This window comes from Triticum urartu, chromosome 3, assembly GCF_003073215.2.
Source record: "Triticum urartu cultivar G1812 chromosome 3, Tu2.1, whole genome shotgun sequence".
NCBI classification, from domain to species: domain Eukaryota; kingdom Viridiplantae; phylum Streptophyta; class Magnoliopsida; order Poales; family Poaceae; genus Triticum; species Triticum urartu.
The window spans coordinates 638339666-638363885 of record NC_053024.1 but is presented as its reverse complement, the minus strand read 5'-3'; the positions used below and the strand labels follow the sequence as shown (position 1 = coordinate 638363885).

Sequence of the window (24220 nt, the reverse complement as noted above, 5' to 3'; positions counted from 1 at the left end):
TTAGGCTCTTGCCACTCCTTGTTCCATAATCCATCAAAAGAATTCACCCAAAACTTGAAAACTTTACAACACAAAACTTAAAGTAGAAAACTCGTGAGCTCCGTTAGCGAAAGAAAACAAAAGACCACTTCAAGGTACTGTAATGAACTCATTCTTTATTTATATTGGTGTTAAACCTACTGTATTCCAACTTCTCTATGGATTATAAACTATTTTAGTAGCCATAGATTCATCAAAATAAGCAAACAACACACGAAAAACAGAATCTGTCAAAAACAGAACAGTCTGTAGTAATCTGTAGCTAGCGCAAGATCTAGAACCCCAAAAGTCTAAAATAAATTGCTGGACGTGAGTAATTTATCTATTAATCATCTTCAAAAATAATTAACTAAATATCACTCTTCAAATAAAAATGACAGCAGTTCTCGTGAGCGCTAAAGTTTCTGTTTTTTTACAGCAAGTTCAACAAGACTTTCCCCAAGTCTTCCCAACGGTTCTACTTGGCACAAACACTAATTAAACACAAAAACACAACTAAAACAGAGGCTAAATAATTTATTTATTACTAATCAGGAGAAAATAAAATCAAGGAATAAAATAAAATTGGGTTGCCTCCCAACAAGCGCTATCATTTAATGCCCCTAGCTAGGCATAAAAGCGAGGATAGATCTAGGTTGTGCCGTAGTAATAAGATAGATCGGTGAAACTCATTTCATATTATCTACGTTTGGCAGCAAGTTTTCTTTGAGGCAAGCAAAAGTAATCAAAAGGGCTAAATTTAATAGGACAGAAGTCCCCAAGATCAATTTTAGGAGGTATAGGTTCCTCTTTCGGCCCTTCGTATTGTACAACCAATTCATCATTATAAGCATTCTTTTGACAGAACCTTGTGAGCCTAGACTCAAGAGAGCATCCTAGCTCATTATCTCGAATAGCCAAATCATCATTAAGTTCAGAGATTCTATCAATTAAAATATTGATTGGCACCTTTTTTCTAAGGTTTTCATTAAAAGCAACATAGTCAAGAGATTGAAAGCGCATAATTTCTTCTTGATTGAAGAGGATAGATTCTATGGGAGGACGATCAGCGTCCACCCTATAGTGCGCAAAGATTTCTTTGGCTTCTTTTATTATAAATCTGAATTCATGAGCCAAAAAGATAGTAGCGGCACGCTTAACAGAGGAATGCTCGATATTAGAAAATTCTAGGAAAACTCTTTGTATAGATGGGTGCATATGCATAAATTGCCTTTCAAGTTCAACGATGAGCATAGCAATAGTGTCCGCAAGACTACTAGTTCTATGGAGAATAGAACCACCCATAGAGGGCAAAGCACCGACACAAGTAAAGAAATCTTGAATAACTCATTTTCTAATAATATTACCACTACCGATTCAAAATCTTTTTGTATGGTAGGTAGGGGGTTCTTCAGCAGGAGTATTAGAATTTTCCATGATATTGTTATCGCCCATATTGGCGATAACTTCCCCAATTTCAGACATAACAACAAGCAACAAACTAGCACACGAGCAAACAAGAGCAAATGGGCAAAAGAGGCAAATAGAGAGGGAGGATAGAGAGAGAGAGGGCGAATAAAATGGCAAGGGTGAAGTGGGGGACAGGAAAATGGGAGACAAATGTCAAATAATGTAATACGAGAGATAGGGATTGTGATGGGTACTTGGTATGTTGACTTTTTTCATAGACTCCCTGGCAATGGTGCCAGAAATCCTTCTTGCTACCTCTTGAGCTTGCGTTGGATTTCCCCGAAGAGGAAGGGATGATGCAGCAGAGTAGCGTAAGTATTTCCCTCAGTTTTTGAGAACCAAGGTATCAATCCAGTAGGAGGCCACGCTCAAGTCCCTCGTACCTGCACAAAACGATAGCTACTCGCAACCAACGCGATTAGGGGTTGTCAATCCCTTCAGGGTCACTTACGAGAGTGAGATCTGATAGATATAATATTTTTGGTATAGAGATGCAAAGTAAAAAGTAAAGGCAAAGTAAAAAAGCAAAGCAAGATTAAAGTGATGGAGATTCATATGATGAGAATAGACCCGGGGGCCATAGGTTTCACTAGTGGCTTCTCTCAAGAGCATAAGTATTCTACGGTGGGTGAACAAATTACTGTTGAGAAATTGATAGAATTGAGCATAGTTATGAGGATATCTAGGCATGATCATGTATATAGGCATCACGTCCGTGACAAGTAGACCGAAACGATTATGCATCTACTACTATTACTCCACTCATCGACCGCTATCCAGCATGCATCTAGAGTATTAAGTTAAAAACAGAGTAACGCTTTAAGCAAGATGACATGATGTAGAGAGATAAATTCATGCAATATGAAATAAACCCCATCTTGTTATCCTCGATGGCAACGATACAATACGTGCCTTGCTGCCCCTTCTGTCACTGGGAAAGGACACCGCAAGATCGAACCCAAAGCTAAGCACTTCTCCCATGGCAACAACTACCAATCTAGTTGGCCAAACCAAACGGATAATTCGAAGAGACTTGCAAAGATAACCAATAATGCATAAAAGAATTCAGAGAAGATTCAAATATTATTCATAGATAGACTCGATCATAAACCCACAATTCATCGGTCTCAACAAACACACCACAAAAAGAAGATTACATCGAATAGATCTCCACAAAAGAGGGGGAGAACTTTGTATTGAGATCCAAAAAGAGAGAAGAAGCCATCTAGCTACTAACTATGGACTCGAAGGTCTGAGGTAAACTACTCACACTTCATCGGAGGGGCTATGATGATGTAGAAGCCCTCCGTGATGACGGCCCTCTCCAGCGGATCTCCGGAACAGGCCCCAAGATGGGATCTCGTGGATACAGAAAGTTGTGGCGGTGGAATTAGGTTTTTGGCTCCTCTCTGATCGTTTGGGGGTACGTAGGTATATATAGGAGGAAGGAGTACGTCGGTGGAGCTCCGAGGGGCCCACGAGGCAGGGGGCGCGCCCTGGGGGGACGCCCCCCACCCTCGTGACCGCCTCTCTGATGCCTTGGCGTAGGGTCCAAGTCTCCTGGATCACGTTCGGTGGGAAAATCACGTTCCCGAAGGTTTCATTCCGTTTGGACTCCGTTTGATATTCCGTTTCTTCGAAACACTGAAATAGGCAAAAAACAACAATTCTGGGCTGGGTCTCCGGTTAATAGGTTAGTCCCAAAAATAATATAAAAGTGGAAAATAAAGCCCAATATAGTCCAAAACAGTAGATAATATAGCATGGAGCAATCAAAAATTATAGATACGTTGGACACGTATCAGGCGTGTGGAGGTGTGTCTCCGGCGGATCTGTCCTAGGTGGATTTGCTCAGATCTGGTCGTAGTTCGTCTATGTTCGTGTATCTTTAGGTTGGATACTTCTGATCCACGCTACTCTTCAATGGCGGTGATTGTTGTTCTGATGCGTTGGTCCTATGTGGCCTTAGAGCATCTCCAATAGATGGTCCAAAATTTGGCGATCCAAAACCGGAGATGTAAAATTTGGACTGCCAAAAAGTGTGTTTTGGAGCTTCGAAAAAAGCTCAACTCCAACAGATGGTCTAAATTGATGGTCCAAAAGAGCAACTCCAATAGATGGTCCAAAATAAAGATGTAAAATTTCTTAAAACGACATACTACTAGTCCATTCAACATAGTTCAAACATCAAATTCAACATAGTTTCATACATGAACTTCAACTACTACTTATTCAAACTACTAGATAAACTACTCCTCATCGTCGGAGCTGCGGAACTGCGCCCAGAACTCCTCCTTCGTTGGGTCGTCGCACCCCTCCTCCTCCTCCTCGTCCGAGAAGTCTGCCCAGTCCTCCTCGGAAGAGGAGGACTGGGGATCACCGTCGAGGGACCGGCCTCGTCCTCCTTCTTCGGCCCCTTCTTCTTCTGCTCCACCTCACGCTTCCAGTAGTACTCCAGCTCGGCCTGGACGTACTCCGGATGCTCCCGAGCAAACCTCGCCATCGCCTCCTCATTGGTCTCGCCAGCACTGACGACAACCGACGGCTTCTTCGTCTTCTTCTTCTTCGTCGTGGTCTCCTTCATGTTGATGCCCTGCGGCACAAGCATCTCCGCTTCCGCCTGACTCCCGATCTCTGGGAAGTTGACGTGCGACCGAGGCCTCTCGGCACGCCACACCGGCACGTCGTAGGCAGGCGCGGCCTCGTGGGCGGAGGGGTACGTGCCGATCCACCAACGCCTTCCGGCGTTGGAGAACTCCAACCCCAATTACCGGAGGGCTTCTGCCTCACGTCGAAGAAGCCCGACTTGCCCTTTGGCGCCATCGAAGAGCGGTGGAGCGGCCGGGGCGGTGGCGGAAGGAGCCGGGTAGGGTGGAGCTGCGGGGCGGTGGCGGATGGAGCCAAGCGGGGCGGAGCTGCGGGGCGGCGGCGGCGTGCGGGGCGGTGGCGGACGGAGCTACAGCGGGCAGGGCGGTGGCAGACGGAGCCGGGCGGGGCAGATCTGTGATAACCCACAAGTATAGGGGGATCGCAACAATTTTCTAGGGTAAAGTATTCAACCCAAATTTATTGATTCGACACAAGGGAAGCCAAAGAATACTCTCAAGTATTAGCAGCTGAGTTGTCAATTCAACCACACCTGGAAACTTAGTATCTGCAGCAAAGTGTTTAGTAGCAAAGTAATATGATAGTAGTGGTAACGGTAGCAAAAGGTAATGATAGCAAAAGTAATGTTTTTGGTATTTTGTAGTGATGATAGCAATAGCAACGGCAAAGTAAATAAGCGAAGAACAATATATGGAAAGCTCGTAGGCAAATGGATCAGTGATGGAGAATTATGCCGGATGCGGTTCATCATGTAACAATCATAACCTAGGGTGACACAGAACTAGCTTCAGTTCATTGATGTAATGTAGGCATGTATTCCGAATATAGTCATACGTGCTTATGGAAAAGAACTTGCATGACATCTTTGGTCCTACCCTCCCGTGGCAGCGGGGTCCTTACGGAAACTAAGGGATATTAAGGCCTCCTTTTAATAGAGTACCGGAACAAAGCATTAACACATAGTGAATAAATGAACTCCTCAAACTACGGTCATCACCGGTAAGTATCCCGATTATTGTCACTTCGGGTTAACGGATCATAACACATAATATGTGACTATAGACTTGCAATGTAGGATCAAGAACTCTCATATATTGATGAACACATAATAGGTTAAAATCTGAAATCATGGCACTCGGGCCCTAGTGACAAGCATTAAGCATAGCAAAGTAATAGCAACATCAATCTCAGAACATAGTGGATACCAGGGATCAAACCCTAACAAAACTAACTCGATTACGTGATAGATCCCATCCAACCCATCATCGTACAGCAAGCCTATGATGGAATTACTCATGCACGGCGGTGAGCATCATGAAATTGGTGATGCAGGATGGTTGATGATGATGATGGCGACGGATTCCCCTCTCTGGAGCTGCGAACGGACTCCAGATCAGCCCTCATGTGAGGTTTTAGGGCTTGGCGGCGGCTCCGTATCGTAAAACACGATGAATCCTTCTCTCTGATTTTTTCTCCCTGAAACACAATATATAGAGTTGGAGTCGGAGGAGCTCTAGGGGGCCCACGAGGTAGGGGGCGCGCCCTAGGGGGGCAGGCGCGCCCCCCACCCTCGTGGACAGGTGGTGGGCCCCCTGGCCTTCATCTTTTGCAGGTATTTTTATATTTTCCAAAAAGTTGCTCCGTGAAGTTTCAGTTCATTTTGAGAACTTTTTTTTCTGCACATAAATAACACCATGGTAATTCTGCTGAAAACAGCGTCAGTCCGGGTTAGTTCCATTCAAATCATGCAAGTTAGAGTCCAAAACAAGGGCAAAAGTGTTTGGAAAAGTAGATACGACGGAGACGTATCAACTCCCCCAAGATTAAACCTTTGCTTGTCCTCAAGCAATTCAGTTGACAAACTGAAAGTGATAAAGAAAAAACTTTTACAAACTCTTTTTGCTCTTGTTGTTGTAAATATGCAAAGCCAGCATTCAAGTTTTCAGCAAAGATTATAACTAACCACATTCGCAATAACGCTTAGGTCTCAAGTTTACTCATATCAATGGCATAATCAACCAGCGAGCAATAATAATAAATCTCAGATGACAACACTTTCTCAAAACAATCATAATATGATATAACAGGATGGTATCTTGCTAGCCCTTTCTGAGACCGCAAAACATAAACGCAGAGCACCTTTAAAGATCAAGGACTGACTAGACATTGTAATTCATGGTAAAAGAGATCCAGTCAAGTCATACCCAATGTAAACTAACAACAATGAATGCAAATGATAGCAGTGCTCTCCAACTGGTGCTTTTTAATAAGAGGATGATGACTCAGCATAAAAGTAAATAGATAGGCCCTTCGCAGAGGGAAGCAGGGATTTGTAGAGGTACCAGAGCTCGGTTTTGAAATAGAGGTGAATAATATTTTGAGCGGTATACTTTCATTGTCAACATAACAACCAAGAGATGGCGATATCTTCCACGGTACACACATTATAGGCGGTTCCCAAACAGAATGGTAAAGTTTATACTCCCCCTTCCACCAACAAGCATCAATCCATGGCTTGCTCGAAACAACGAGTGCCTCCAACCAACAAGAGTCCCTGGGGGAGTTTTGTTCGCAATTATTTTGATTTAGTTTGCATAAAGCATGGGACTGGGCATCCCGGTGACCAGCCATTTTCTCGTGAGTGAGGAGCGGAGTCCACTCCTCTTTAGAATAACCCGCCTAACATGGAAGATACGGACATTCCTAGTTGATATATGAGCTCTTCGAGCATACAAAACAGGATATTTATTTGAAGGTTTAGAGTTTGGCACATACAAATTTACTTGGAACGGCATATAGATACCGTATATAGGTAGGTATAGTGGACTCATGTGGAATAACTTTGGGGTTTAAGGGATTGGATGCACAAGCAGTTTTCCCGCTTAGTACAGGTGAAGGCTAGCAAAAGACTGGGAAGCGACCAGCTAGAGAGCGACAACAGTCATGAACATGCATTAAAATTAATCAACACCGAATGCAAGCATGAGTAGGATATAATCCACCATGAACATAAATATCGTGAAGGCTATGTTGATTTTGTTTCAACTACATGCGTGAACATGCGCCAAGTCAAGTCACTTAAATCATTCAGAGGAGGATACCACCCTATCATACCACATCATAACCATTTCAATAGCATGTTGGCACGCAAGGTAAACCATTATAACTCATAGCTAATCAAGCATGGCACAAGAACTATGATCTCTAGTTGTCATTGCAAACATGTTTATTCATAATAAGCCGAATCAGGAACGATGAACTAATCATATTTACAAAAACAAAAGAGGTCGAGTTCATACCAGCCTTTCTCATCTCAGTCAGTCCATCATATATCGTCATTATTGTCTTTCACTTGGATGACCGAACGATGTGAATAATAATAATAGTGCGCGTGCATTGGACTAAGCTGGAATCTGCAAGCATTCAATAAACAGGAGAAGATAAGGCAATATGGGCTCTTTTGTCAGATCAACAATAATGCATATAAGAGCCACTTCAGCAATTTAATCATGGTCTTCTCCTATCAACCCCCAAAGAAAAGAAAAGAAATAAAACTATTTACACGGGAGAGCTCCCAACAAGCAAAAGAAGAACAGGAAATATTTTTTGGGTTTTCTTTTTAATTACTACTACAAGCATGGAAAGTAAACTAATTAAAAGCTACAACTAATTTTTTTGGTTTTTCTTAAGGTTTATTAAACACACAAGAAGAAAGCATAAAAAGGAAATAAACTAGCATGGATGATACAATGAAAAAGTATGAGCACCGACATCTAGCAATGAGTGTGTGAACATAAATGTAATGTCAGTGGGAAATACGTACTCCCCCAAACTTAGGCTTTTGGCCTAAGTTGGTCTATGGCCATGGCTGGCCTGGCGGATATCCATAATAGTAGTTGGGGTCGTACTACGACGAAGAAGAAGACTCCGACTGCCACTGGTTGGCAATCATCTCCGGATCCCACTGGTAATTAGACTGTTGTGAAGGATCAACTTGTGGTTCCGGCTCTGGCTCCATGGCTGGTGCAGGGTTCCGGTAGGTGTGAATAGCCTCTAACGGAACAAGGTACTGGCCTGCAGATAAATCAAACAAAGAAGGAGCAGCAGGGTAATAGTCTCAGGATGATGTTTATCAAAGAACAATTTGTATTTAAGCTCTCCTTCCCTATTCTTAACAATAAAATCATGTGCCACCATACTCTTATAATCTAAATAAACACGAGGCAACACTTTTTATTCCTTCTCATAATGCCTAATAGGTATGTTAAAATGTGCAGCTAGGCGTGAAACATAGATGCCTCCAAAGATGGGGCCCTTTGTACGGTTCAGACTTAACCGTTTAGCAATAATGCCGCCCATACTAACAGAGTTATCACCGAATAAACCGTCGAGCAAAATAATAATATCAGGAACACTAAGGTTTCCATAGTTTCCGCGACCAATTAAACAACGACTAGCGGATAATGCAAAATAGCGTAAAACAGGAAAATGTATGCTAGTGATTCGTGCGTCGGAAACCTTCCTTGTTTCCCCTACAGTGATGGTATCAATAAACCCATCCACATCCTCGAGACGTGGTTCCTCTGTCTTTCCCTCGAAAGGGACCAAACAAACCCGACAAAAATCATAAAGTGACATCTCCTTATGCTCATCATATAAATAAAACTCCACCGTAGGTGGTGAGCTCCTAGAATGGAAATGAAAGTTTTGCACAAAGATATTTGTGAGTAAGAGATACTGATCGCGTTGGTCGTGGAGGAAAGCAGCGAGGCTTGCATTCTTAGCCAATTCATAACAATCTTCATAAATACCGGTTGCTCTCAAGAAATTATCGGAAGGCCATTCACACGACCGAACCTCCGCGGTGCGAGGCAGATTATACTTAGCTTCTGTGCCTTTTCCTTCGAGCTTCGGCTCGATGAGCCCCTCAAAGTCTCTTCATCATTTAAAAAATTCTGAAATTTTTAGTAACTTCAAAATAAAAGTAAACCAAACTCAATAATATTGATAGCAACTACTCCTACAAGTGCCTAGAGCCTATATCATGCATCAAAACTACTTGGAACCATATAAATTTGACATGCAAGCTCAAGAACATGGTCACCAAGGAACAATCTCCCCAAGCAGTTTTGTGAGAGGTGCTTTGAGAAAGCAGATCAAAAATGGCAGCAAAACGAGCTTGGACTCGGTTTTGAGCTGGATATTCATGTTTGTGGGAGGAAGAAGAAGTGTGTGGGTAAAAGGATAAGTGGAGGAGGGCCACCATGGGCCCACGAGGCAGGGGGTGCGCCTAGGGGGGTAGGGCACGCCCTCCACCCTTGTGGGCAGGTGGGTGACCCCCCTGCTGTGTTCTCAGTGCCAAATATTCTCAAATATTCTAGAAAAAATCATATTTAAATTTCAAGGCATTTGGAGAACTTTTATTTTCGGGGTATTTTTATATTGCACGGATAATCAGAGAACAGAGAGAAAAATACTTATTTTTATTTTATTAAATATAAATAACAGAAAGTAAAAGTGGGGTACAGAAGGTTGTGCCTTCTAGTTTCATCCATCTCATGATCATCAAAAGGAATCCACTAACAAGGTTGATCAAGTCTTGTTAACGAACTCATTCCGAATAACATGGAACCGGAGAAATTCCGAATAACACTATGTTACCTCAACGGGGATATGCACATCCCCAACAATAAGAATATCATATTTCTTCTTGACAGTAGGAAGAGGAAATTCAAAACCTCCAAATATAATCAATGGAATTTTTCCAATAGAATTGATACTGTGGATTTGAGGTTGTTTCCTCGGAAAGTGTACCATATGCTCATTACCATTAACATGAAAAGTGACATCGCCTTTAGTGCAATCAATAACAGCCCCTGCAGTATTCAAAAAGGGTCCTCCAAGAATAATAGATATACTATCGTCCTCGGGAATATGAAGAATAACAAAGTCCGTTAAAATAGTAACGTTTGCAACTACAACAGGCACATCCTCACAAATACCGACATGTATAGCAGTTGATTTATCAGCCATTTGCAAAGATATTTCAGTAGGTGTCAACTTATTCAAATCAAGTCTACGATATAAAGAGAGAGGCATAACACTAACACCGGCTCCAAGATCACATAAAACAGTTTTAACATAGTTTCTTTTAATGGAGCATGGTATAGTTGGTACACTGGGATCTCCTAGTTTCTTAGGTATTCCACCTTTAAAAGTATAATTAGCAAGCATGGTGGAAATTTCAGCTTCCGGTATCTTTCTTTTATTAGTAACAATATCTTTCATGTATTTAGCATAAGGATTCATTTTGAGCATATCAGTTAATCGCATACGCAAAAAGATAGGTCTAATCATTTCAGCAAAGCGCTCAAAATCCTCATCATCCTTTTTCTTAGATGGTTTGGGAGGAAAAGGCATGGGTTTCTGAACCCAAGGCTCTCTTTCTTTACCATGTTTCCTAGCAACAAAGTATTTCTTATCATAACGTTGATTCTTTGATGGTGGGTTATCAAGATCAACAACATGTTCAATTTCTATATCATTATCATTACTAGGTTGAGCATCATCATGAACATTATCATTAACATTATCACTAGTTTCAGGTTCATTACCATATTGTGTTTCAGCATCATAATTAGAAATATCATTTGGATTCTTAGGTGTTTCAGTAACAGGTTCACTAGAAGCATGCAAAGTCCTATCATTTTTCTTTTTTGTTCCTTTTAGAAGGACTAGGTGCATCTATATTATTTCTCTGAGAATCTTGCTCAATTCTCTTAGGATGGCCTTCAGGATACAAAGGTTCCTGAGTCATTCTACCAGTTCTAGTAGCCACTCTAATAGCATTATCATTATTCTTACTATTCAATTCATTGAGCAAATCATTTTGAGCTTTAAGTACTTGTTCTACTTGAGTGGTAACCATAGAAGCATGTTTACTAATAAGTTTAAGTTCACCTTTGACATTAGCCATATAATCACCCAAGTGTTCAACCATATTTGAATTGTATTTCAATTGTCTACCAAAATAAGCATTGAATTTTTCTAGTTTAACGATGAAATTGTCAAACTCATCTAAGCATTGTCTAGTAGACTTATAACGACGGATATCACCTTCATCAAATATATAGAGAGAATTTACCTTTACCACCTATGTCGGGTTATCAAGACCATGAGTTTCTTCAATAGGTAATGGATTAGGATCATATGTTTCTTCAATAGGCGGTAAATTAAGACCATGTATTTCTTCAATAGGAGGTAAATTCTTAACATCTTCGGCTTTAATACCTTTTTCTTTCATAGATTTCTTTGCCTCTTGCATATCTTCAGGACTGAGAAATAGAATACCCCTCTTCTTCGGAGTTGGTTTAGGAATAGGCTCAGGAATTGGCTCCGAAGGTGTCCAATTATTTCCATTTGTCAACATATTATTCAATAGGATTTCAGCTTCATCCGGTGTTCTTTCCCTGAAAACAGAACGAGCACAACTATCCAGGTAATCTCTGGAAGCATCGGTTAGTCCATTATAAAAGATATCAAATATTTAATTTTTCTTGAGAGGATGATCAGGCAAAGCATTAAGTAACTTGAGAAGCCTCCCCCAAGCTTGTGGGAGACTCTCTTCCTGAATTTGCACAAAATTATATATATCCCTCAAAGCAGCTTGTTTCTTATGAGCAGGGAAATATTTAGCAGAGAAGTAATAAATCATATCCTGGGGACTACGCACACAACCAGGATCAAGAGAATTAAACCATATCTTAGCATCACCCTTTAATGAGAACGGAAATATTTTAAGGATATAAAAGTAGCGAGTTCTCTCATCTTTAGTGAACAGGGTGGCAATATTATTTAATTTAGTAAGATGTGCCACAACAGTTTCAGATTCATAGCCATGAAAAGGATCAGATTCAACCAAAGTAATTATATCAGGATCAACAGAGAATTCATAATCCTTATCAGTAACACAGATAGGTGAAGTAGCAAAAGCAGGGCCAGGTTTCATTCTAGCATTTAGTGATTGCTGATTCCATTTAGCTAATAACCTCTTAAGTTCGTATCTATCTTTGCAAGCTAAAATAGCTAAAGAAGCTTCCTTATCAAAAACATAACCCTCAGTAATAACAGGAAAGTCTTCATCATCAATTTCATCAGTATTATCAGATTCAATATTTTCATTCTCTCTAGCCCTAGCCAGTTGTTCATCAAGAATTCACCAAGTGGCACAGTAGTATCAAGCATAGAAGTAGTTTCATCATAAGTATCATGCATAGCAGAAGTGGCATCATCAATAACATGCGACATATCAGAAAATAGCAGAAGACAGTTTAGGTGTCGCAAGCTTACTCATAACAGAAGGTGAATCAAGTGCAGAGGTAGATGGCAGTTCCTTACCTCCCCTCTTAGTTGAGGGATAAATCTTTGTTTTTGGATCTCTCAAGTTCTTCATAATGATAAGCAGACATAAATCCCAAGTGACTCAAAGAATAGAGCTATGCTCCCCGGCAACGGCGCTAGAAAATAGTCTTGATAACCCACAAGTATAGGGGATCGCAACAGTTTTCGAGGGTAAAGTATTCAACCCAAATTTATTGATTCGACACAAGGGGAGCCAAAGAATACTCTCAAGTATTAGCAGCTGAGTTTTCAATTCAACCACACCTGGAAACTTAGTATCTGTAGCAAAGTGTTTAGTAGCAAAGTAATATGATAGTAGTGGTAAAGGTAGCAAAAGTTAATGATAGCAAAAGTAATGTTTTTGGTATTTTGTAGTGATGATAGCAATAGCAACAGAAAAGTAAATAAGCGAAGAACAATATATGGAAAGCTCATAGGCAATGGATCAGTGATGGAGAATTATGTCGGATGCGGTTCATCATGTAACAATCATAACCTAGGGTGACACAGAACTAGCTCCAGTTCATTGATGTAATGTAGGCATGTATTCCAAATATAGTCATACGTGCTTATGGAAAAGAACTTGCATGGCATCTTTTGTCCTACCCTCCCGTGGCAGCGGGGTCCTTACGGAAACTAAGGGATATTAAGGCCTCCTTTTAATAGAGTACCGGAACAAAGCATTAACACATAGTGAATACATGAACTCCTCAAACTACGGTCATCACCGGTAAGTATCCTGATTATTGTCACTTAGGGGTTAACGAATCATAACACATAATAGGTGACTATAGACTTGCAAGATAGGATCAAGAACTCTCATATATTGATGAAAACATAATAGGTTCAGATCTGAAATCATGGCACTCGGGCCCTAGTGACAAGCCTTAAGCATAGCAAAGTCATAGCAACATCAATCTTAGAACATAGTGGATACTAGGGATCAAACCCTAACAAAACTAACTCGATTACATGATAAATCCCATCCAACCCATCACCGTCCAGCAAGCCTATGATGGAATTACTCACGCACGGCGGTGAGCATCATGAAATTGGTGATGGAGGATGGTTGATGATGACGATCGCGACGGATTCCCCTCTCCAGAGCCCCGAACTGACTCCAGATCAGCCCTCCCGAGAGGTTTTAGGGCTTGGTGGCGGCTCCGTATCGTAAAACGCAATGAATCCTTCCCTCTGATTTTTCTCTCCCCGAAACACAATATATAGAGTTGGAGTTGGAGTTGGAGTCGGAGGAGCTCTAGGGGGCCCACGAGGTAGGGGGCGCGCCCCCACCCTCGTGGACAGGTGGTGGGCCCCCTGGCCTTCATCTTTTGCAGGTATTTTTTATATTTTCCAAAAAGTTGCTCCGTGAAGTTTCAGGTCATTCTGAGAACTTTTGTTTCTGCACATAAATAACACCATGGTAATTCTGCTGAAAACAGCGTCAGTCCGGGTTAGTTCCATTCAAATCATGCAAGTTAGAGTCCAAAACAAGGGCAAAAGCGTTTGGAAAAGTAGATACGACGGAGATGTATCAATCTGCGGGGCGGCGGCGGCTTGCGGGGTGGTGGCGGACGGAGCTACGGCGGGCGGGCAGGCGGCGTGGAAACTGTTAGATGATTCTACGTATCCCCAACCGGATCGACCACGTGTTGTAATTGATCCTGTATAGTTGGTTACCATATAAGGTTAAAACCGACTTGATGAACTTGCGATACAAGTTTTGTAACCCTGTATATATACCAATCAATGAGATCAATCGAGGCGTGCACTTTAGCAGCCCGATCATATTACATTACATGGTATCAGACACCAGCCGTATCCTCCCTCCTTTTGAAATCCTAATACACACAAGCCTCCCCAATCGAATCCCAACCTAGCCTTCTACCTGCACCATGACAGCCGATGATCTCAAGAAGCTCGAGACCGAGTTGAAGGAACGTGAGTCTCTCCTGCAGACTCGCCAGGAAGAACTTGATCGTCGCGCCGCCGAGATGGGCAAAGCTCCCGCAACCTCCCCAGCAGCCTCCACGCCCAGCCTTCCACCTATGCCACATCCATCAAACTTCATGTACCCATCACCCTCGACCTGACCGCCTCCAACTACACCAACTGGCGTGAGCTGTTCCTCGTCGCCCTTGGCCGCTATGGCCTTACAGCTCATGTCATCGGCGATGCCGGTGCTACTCCCTCCGACACTTCGCCGGCTTCGGATTGGGGCCACGACGACTACACGGTTCTCTCTTGGATCTATGGCTCTATCTCCATCGACCTCTTCGGCATCGTCATGCGCCCCGGCTCCACCGCGCGCACGATCTGGGACGCCATCGAGAATCTCTTCCGCGACAATAAAAAGCACCGGGCAATCCAGCTGGAAGCGGAGTTCAGGAACACCCCTCAAGGCGATATGACCGTCAGTGACTACTGCACAAAGCTCAAGTCCCTTGCTGATTCTCTCGTGGATGTTGGCCAGACGATCAGTGACGAAACACTCGTCCTCACCCTCCTGCGTGGCCTCAACGACAGTTTCGCCCACCTCCGCTCGTTTCTTCCGTTCCAGGTGCCCTTCCCCTCGTTCCTGCAGACCCGCTTGGCGTTGATCCTTGAAGAGAGCCAGAAGAAAACTGATGCCAAGAACGCGGCATCCACTGCCATTTGGGCTAGCGGGAACATCATCATCCCGAGCGCTGGCGGTGAACGTGCTCCTCTCCCTATCAGCTCCGGGGGCGTCGGCTCTGGAGGGCACGGAACGGGCTCCACCTTCAACCGCGGTAGTGGCCGTGGACGTGGCGGACACAGTGGACGTGGCCGTGGCCGAGACAATCCGTGGCAGTTCAACCCATGGACGGGTGCTCCGACGAGGGCATATCTTCAGCAACAACACACACAGGCTCCATGGCAGCAGCCCTCCTCTTCCTGGCAGTCACGTCCGTGGCAGGCTCCTGCTCCAGGTCTACTTGGTCCTTGCCCCAACACTGCTCCTCAAGCTTACACTGCGTACGGCCATGCCAACAACAACTCCGACATGCTGCAGTCACCTTCATCAAGCTTGGCGGTCGACCCTGCGCTTCTAGCGGCTCTCAACAACATGCAGATTCCCGGCACACATGAGTGGTATATGGACTCTGGTGCATCCTCCCACATGGCATCCGATCATGGTAATTTCGACTCTAATACCATCTGCTTCTCAATCTGTCACTGTTGGTAACGGTGCTACTCTACCCATTACACATATTGGTTCCTACTCTCTAACTAGCACATCTATTCCTCTTTATTTACGCAAATTCTCATCGTTCCACAAATTATCAAAAATCTTGTCTCTGGTCGTCAATTCACCACTGACAACTCTTGTTCCGTCGAATTTGACCCTTATGGTTTCTCTGTGAAGGATCTTCTCACCGGGATCGTGATTCTTCGATGCAATAGCTCCGGTCCCCTCTATCTAGTCTGCCAAGCCAGCCATGAAGCCCATGTCACCACATCTCCTTCGGATATTTGGCATCGTCGCCTAGGTCACCCCGGCTCCCACACCATGTCGCGTCTTCATCAACTTCAGCACATCCCTACAATAAAGCCGGCTCTACTTTATGTCATGCTTGTCAATTAGGAAAACATGTTAGGTCACTGTTTTTTCCATCACAGTCCTATACTATTCGTCCGTTTGAGCGTCTACATTGTGATCTTTGGACATCCCCTGTACCCAGCTCATCTGGCTATTGCTATTACTTAATAATTGTCAATGATTTCACTCAATATTTTTGGAGCTTTCCTCTTCGAAAAAAATCCGATGTTTATAACACATTTGTCGCCTTTCATGCTTATGCCTCTACACAATTTAATCTCACTATTCAATCCATCCAATGTGATAATGGCAGAGAATTTGACAATACTAAATTAGATGTTTTCTGCGGTAGCCATGGCATTCTATTCCGTTTTTCCTGCCCCTACACATCTCAACAAAACGGCAAGGCCGAGCGAGCTATTCGTACAACCAATGATGTTGTTCGTACCTTACTATTTCAAGCCTCTCTTCCTTCTTCTTTTTGGGCTGAAGCTCTACACACTGCCACCTATCTCATTAACATTAGACCAACCAATTCATCTAACCTTAGTACACCCTTCTTTCTCCTCCACGGTCATCATCCTTTGTATCATGATCTCCGTGTGTTTGGATGCCTTTGTTATCCCAACACCTCATCCACCACACCACATAAATTAGCTCCTCGTGCCACTCGTTGCTTATTTCTCGGCTATCCTTCTCGGCATCGCGGTTACCGATGTCTTGATCTTGAAAGCCGGCGAATCATCATCTCCCGTCACGTTACATTTGATGAGAACACCTTCCCATATGCTCCAACACCTAGCCCTCCCAACCCACCTCACCATGACATATTCGATCCTCTAATCATTGACCCAATTCATACCACGACAACCAAAACTCCTCCATTCCCTACAGCAGCAGCCGACCCATCTGCCGTGGCAAAGAACACCTCCACTATTCCTGCCGCGGCAGCGCCCCCACCCAAACCATCCTCTCCTATTTCTCGTACCGCCTCCATATTACACACTCCCAACAACTCACCAACCCCTTCTCCTATCCCTACCCCGCCACCACCACCTCCTATACATCGCACTCGTCGCACAACCGGTAAGCTACCCGGTCCCATCGACCGTCTTAATCTTTCCGTCACGGTTGGCTCCCCTCTTCCACATAATTATCTTGTTGCTCTTCGTGATCCTTCATGGCGTCAAGCCATGCAAGACGAATATGATGCTCTCATGACAAATGGCACTTGGACTCTTGTTCCTCCCCCTTTGGGTGCTAACATTGTTAGTGGCAAATGGATATTTCGCCACAAATATAACTCCGATGGATCTCTTGCTCGTCATAAGGCTCGTTGGGTAGTGCGCGGATTTACACAACAACCCGACATTGACTACGACAAAACCTTCAGCCCTGTTGTCAAACCTGCCACCATACGTGTTGTTCTTTCTCTCGCGCTTTCTAAATCTTGGCCAATTCATCAACTAGATGTAAAAAATGATTTCTTGCATGGAAATCTCAATGAAGAAGTCTATAGTCAGCAACCATCTGGATTTGTCGATGCTTGCTTTCATACACATGTCTGTCGTCTTCAAAAGTCTCTCTATGGTCTCAAACAGGCTCCCCGCGCATGGTTCCAACGCTTTGCCACCTATGCTCGTTCCATTGGATTTATTGAATCTAAGTCTGATGCATCTCTTTTTGTCTTACATCATGGCACGGCCACTGCCTATCTTCTCCTTTATGTAGATATTATTCTTACTGCTTCTTCTCAAACCACTCTTCATCAAATAATTGTTCAACTTAGCCGTGAATTCTCAATGAAAGATCTTGGTCCTCTTCATCATTTTCTTGGCATCTCCGTCACCCGCACTCCCTCCACTATTCATTTATCTCAACGTCAGTACATCATCGATGTTCTCCGTCGTGCTGGCATGATTGATTGTAATCCTTCTCCAACACCTATAGACACCAAATCCAAACTTTCTGCTTCTGCCGGTGCACCGGTCTCTGATCCTTCTCAGTATCGTAGTCTTGCTGGGGCACTCCAATATATCACTCTTACCTGACCAGAAATTTCATATGCCGTCCATCAAGTATGTCTTCACATGCATGATCCTCGAGAACCACATCTTCTTCTAATCAAACGTATTCTTCGTTATCTTAAAGGAACACTTGATCTTGGTCTCATTCTTCATTCCTCCTCTTCACACACTTTTGTTGCCTATTCGGATGCTGATTGGGCTGGATGCCCGGATACTCGCCGCTCTACGTCCGGTTTCTGTGTATTTTTGGGAGACAATCTAGTCTCATGGTCTTCTCGCCGACAGCCAACAGTTTCTCGCAGCAGTGCTGAAGCTGAATATCGAGCAGTTCCTACAGCCGTAGCCGAGACTTGTTGGCTGCGTCATTTGTTACTTGAGCTAAATTGCCCGCTTGACAGTGCCACCGTCGTCTACTGTGACAACATATCTGCAGTATACATGTCCGCAAACCCAGTGCAACATCGCCGTACTAAACACATTGAGCTGGATATACATTTTGTTCGCGAGAAAGTTGCTATTGGAGCCCTGCGTGTACTACATGTTCCATCGTCATCACAGTTTGCGGACATATTTACTAAAGGATTGCCGATACCATTGTTCCTCGAGTTTCGATCCAGTCTTCACATCGGCGACGGCATGTGTCCACGTTCAGACTGCGGGGGCGTGTTAGATGATTCTACGTATCCCCAACCGGACCGACCACGTGTTGTAATTGATCCTGTATAGTTGGTTACCATATAAGGTTAAAACCGACTTGATGAACTTGCGATACAAGTTTTGTAACCCTGTATATATACCAATCAATGAGATCAATCGAGGCGTGCACTTTAGCAGCCCGATCATATTACATTACAGAAACAGCGGTGGGCGGCGGGGTAATAACCCACAAGTATAGGGGATTGCAACAGTTTTCGATAAGTAAGAGTGTCAAACCCAATGAGGAGCTAAAGGTAGAACAAATATTCCCTCAAGATCTATCGACCACCGATACAACTCTACGCACGCTTGCCGTTCGCTTTACCTAGAACAAGTATGAAACTAGAAGTACTTTGTAGGTGTTTTCGGAAAGGCTTGCAAGAAAGTAAAGAACACGAAAATAAAACTAGGGGATGTTTAGATAAAGAAACAATAAAGTAAATATAGCGAGTGTGTAAAAGTGGTGGTAGGAGTTTCAAAATTGCCCCTAAGCAATTGACTACTTTACTAGACCGATAGCAAGTATTATGTGGGAGAGGCCACTACTAGCATGTCATGCCTGACTTGGAATTCTATGCACTTATGATTGGAACTATTAGCAAGCATCCGCAACTACTAATGTTCATTAAGGTAAAACCCAACCATAGCATTAAGATATATTGGTCCCCCTTCAATCCCGCATGCATCAATTTCTATGCTAGGTTGAAGCTTCTGTCACTCTTGCCCTCCAATACATAGTCCTATCAACATACAACTAACCCTATGGTGTGATCCACGCGTGCAATCATATGATGGGCACCAAAGGACAGCAACATAACCACAAGCAAATTAAATCAATCATAGCAATTCATCAACCACCGATAGGACAACGAAAATCTACTCAGACATCATAGGATGGCAACACATCATTGGATAATAATATGAAGCATAAAGCACCATGTTCAAGTAGAGGGTACAGCGGGTTGCGGGAGAGTGGACCACTGTAGATAGAGGGGGGAAGGTGATGGAGATGTTGGTGAAGATGGCGGAGGTGTTGGTGTAAATCGCGGTGATGATGATGGTGGCCACGGCGGCGTTCGGCGCCACCAGAGGAGAGGGGGAGAGGGGCCCCCTTCTTCCTCTTCTTCCTTGACCTCCTCCCTAGATGGGAGAAGGGTTTCCCCTCTGGTCCTTGGCCTCCAAGGCATGGGAGGGGCGAGAGCCCCTCCAAGATTGGATCTATCTCTCTATTTCTCTCTGGTTCTGTGTTCTGTTCTGGCTCTGTTTCACCGTTTCGTATATATATGGAGATCCGTAACTCCGACTGGCCTGAAACCTTCACCGTGATTTTTTTCCGAATATTAGCTTTTTTGTGGCAAAAGAAGAACATCAACCGCCTTACGGTGGGCTCACGAGGGTAGGGGGGCGCCCCTGCCTCGTGACCACCTCGGGCACTGGTTCGCGTTGATTTTCCTTCCGAATTTTCCATATTTTCCAAAAATTAGCTCCATCCGTTTTTTTCCTGTTTGGACTCCGTTTGATATGGATATTTTGCGAAACCAAAAACATGCAACAGACAGGAACTGGCACTGGGCACTGGATCAATATGTTAGTCCCAAAAATAATATAAAAAGTTGCCAAAAAGTATATGAAAGTTGAATTATATTGGCATGGAACAATCAAAAATTATAGATACGACAGAGACGTACCAGCATCCCCAAGCTTAATTCCTTCTCGTCCTCGAGTAGGTAAATGATAAAAAAGATAATTTTTGATGTGGAATGCTACCTAGCATAATCTTAGTCATATGTCTAATCATGGCATGAATATTAAGACACGAGTGATTCAAAGCAATAATCTATCCTTTGACATAAAGACAATAATACTTCAAGCCTACTAATAAAGCAATCATGTCTTTTCAAAATAACATGGCCAAAGAAAGTTATCCCTACAAAATCATATAGTCTGGCTATGCTCCATCTTCACCACACAAAATATTCACATCATGCACAACCCCGATGACAAGCCAAGAAATTGTTTCATACTTTTGACGTTCTCAAACCTTTTCAACTTTCACGCAATACATGAGCATGAGCCATGGACATAGCACTATAGGTGGAATAGAATGGTGGTTGTGGAGAAGACAAAAAGGAGAAGATAGTCTCACATCAAGTAGGCGTATCAACGGGCTACGGAGATGCCCATCAATAGATATCAATGTGAGTGAGTAGGGATTGCCATGCAACGGATGCACTAGAGCTATAAGTCTATGAAAGCTCCAACTGAAACTAAGTGGGTGTGCATCCAACTTGCTTGCTCATGAAGACCTCGGGCATTTGAGGAAGCCCATCATCGGAATATACAAGCCAAGTTCTATAATGAAAATTCCCACTAGTATATGAAAGTGATAACTCAAGAGACTCTCTATATGAAGAACATGGGTCTACTTTGAAGCACAAGTGTGGAAAAAGGATAGTAGCACTGCCCCTTCTCTCTTTTTCTCTCATTTTTTATATATTTTTTTATTTTTTTGGTGGGCTTCTTTGGCCCCTTTTTTGGGCTTCTTTGGCCTCTTTTATTTATTTTTAAAGTCCGGAGTCTCATCCCGACTTGTGGGGGAATCATAGTCTCCATCATCCTTTCCTCACTGGGGCAATGCTCTAACAATGATGATCATCACACTTTTATTTACTTACAACTCAATCTTACAACTCGATATCTAGAACAAAGATATGACTCTACATGAATGCCTCCGGCGGTGTATCGGGATGTGCAATGATCTAGCGTAGCAATGACATCAAAAAACGGACAAGCCATGAAAACATCATGCTAGCTATCTTACGATCATGCAAGGCAATATGACAATGAATGCTCAAGTCATGTATATGATGATGGTGGAAGTCGCATGGCAATATATCTCGGAATGGCTATGGAAATGCCATGATAGGTAGGTATGGTGGCTGTTTTGAGGAAGGTATATGGTGGGTTTATGGTACCGGCGAAAGTTGCGCGGTACTAGAGAGGCTAGCAATGGTGGAAGGGTGAGAGTGCGTATAATCCATGGACTCAACATTAGTCATAAAGAACTCACATACTTATTGCAAAAATCTATTAGTCATTGAAACAAAGTACTATGCGCATGCTCCTAGGGGGATAGATTGGTAGGAAAAGACCATCGCTCGTCCCCGACTGCCACTCATAAGGAAGACAATCAATAAATAAATCATGCTCCGACTTCGTTACATAACGGTTCACCATACGCGCATGGTACGGGAATCACAAACCTCAACACAAGTATTTCTACAATCCACAACTACCCACTAGCATGACTCTAATATCACCATCTTTATATCGCAAAACTATTGCAAGGAATCAAACATATCATATTCAGTGATCTACAAGTTTATGTAGGATTTTATGACTAACCATGTGAATGACCAGTTCCTGTCATCTCTCTAAATAGATATAAGTGAAGCAAGAGAGTTTAATTCTTTCTACAAAATATATGCCCATGCTCTAACAAATATAAGTGAAGCAAAAGAGCATTCTACAAATGGCGGTTGTCTAAGTGAAGAGAAACATGCAATCCAAACTTCAAATGATATAAGTGAAGCACATGAAGCATTCTATAAAGCCATACTCAAAGAATATAAGTGAAGTGCAAAGAGCATTCTATAAATCAACCAAGGAACCAGCATGGTGCAAAAAAGAAACATGAAAACTAAAGCAAAGACGCTCCAAGATTGCACATATCGCATGAACGAAACGAATCTGAAAACATACCGATACTTGTTGAAGAAAGAGGGGATGCCTTCCCAGCATCCCCAAGCTTAGACGCTTGAGTCTCCTTGAATATTTACTTGGGGTGCCTCGGGCATCCCCAAGCTTGAGCTCTTGCCTCTCTTCCTTCTTCTCACATCGAAATCTTCTCTATCATCGAACACTTCATCCACACAAAACTTCAACAGAAAACTCGGTAAGATCCGTTAGTATAATAAAGCAAAACACTACTTTAAGTACTGTTGCAAACCAATTCATATTTTTTTTGCATTGTTTCTACTGTAATATAACTTTTCATGGCTTAATCCACTGATATAAATTGATAGTTTCATCAAAACAAGCAAACTTTGCATCAAAAACAGAATCTGTCTAAAACAGAACAGTCTATAGCAATCTAAACATTCACCATACTTCTGATACTTGAAACATTCTGCCAAAATTAGGAAACATAAACAATTTGTACAGAAAGACAGTGCAAAAAGAATCAGAACCATTTGACGTTCCAGCAAAAAATGTAAACTCGCGCACTACAGCCAAAGTTTCTGTCCTGCACCGTACAAACCATCAAGCAAATGTAAACATCCTAAAGGCAAACCTTGGCACATTATTTTTATAATACAATGGAATTGTACAAGGGTATAATTATTTTTGTTGAAAAGTTTCTGTAATCAAGATTCACAAAGTTGCCGTGAGCATGAACAAAGTTCAAGGAGCTCTCCCACTTCAACAGTGCTTGTCTTTCTCACTTTCACTTTCCTTTTTGAAAAGTTTTGGGTTCCCCTCTTTATTTTTGTTGTTTTTAAACTATATGAAAGCACTCAACAGAAATAAATGACTCTCTAAAACTTCCGGGTTGTCTCCCTGGCAGCGCTTTCTTTAAAGCCATTAAGCTAGGCATATAGTGCTCAAGTAGTGAATCCACCCGGATCCCAAGGTATATCAAAGCCAATTTTAATTTACAATGATTTGTAATTTAGTAGTGAGCACAAAGCAACATATATCAAGCAATGACAAAATCTAACTCTCTTCCTATACATCAGCATGTCATAAAAGAACAATTCATGCACACCTAGTAAAGGCCAATGCATAGTGTCGGTGTCAAAACCGGCGGATCTCGGGTAGGGGGTCCCGAACTGTGCGTCTAGGCCGGATGGTAACAGGAGGCAGGGGACATGAAGTTTTACCCAGGTTCGGGCCCTCTTGATGGAGGTAAAACCCTACGTCCTGCTTGATTAATATTGATGGTATGGGTAGTACAAGAGTTGATCTACCACGAGATCAGAGAGGCTAAACCCTAGAAGCTAGCCTATGGTATGATTGTTGATGTGTATGTTGTCCTACGGACTAAAACCCTCTGGTTTATATAGACACCGGATAGGGTTAGGGTTACATAGAGTCGGTTACAATGGTAGGAGATCTGAACATCCGTATCGCCAAGCTTGCCTTCCACGCCAAGGAAAGTCCCTTCCGGACACGGGATGGAGTCTTCAATCTTGTATCTTCATAGTCCAGGAGTCCGGCTTGAAGGTACAGTTCGGCTATCCGAACACCCCCTAATCCAGGACTCCCTCAGTAGCCCCCGAACCAGGCTTCAATGACGATGAGTCCGGTGCGCAGATTGTCTTCGGCATTGCAAGGCGGGTTCTCCTCCAAATTCCGTGTACCTGTTTGAATAAAGTCC

The 24220-nt window shown here is 43.0% G+C and overlaps 1 pseudogene; it reads right to left on the bottom strand.

Annotated features, from left to right (window-relative positions):
* Positions 1-3632: 3632 nt before the first annotated feature.
* On the bottom strand, positions 3633-4311 carry LOC125547076 (annotated as a pseudogene).
* Between the last annotated feature and the right edge of the window lie 19909 nt (positions 4312-24220).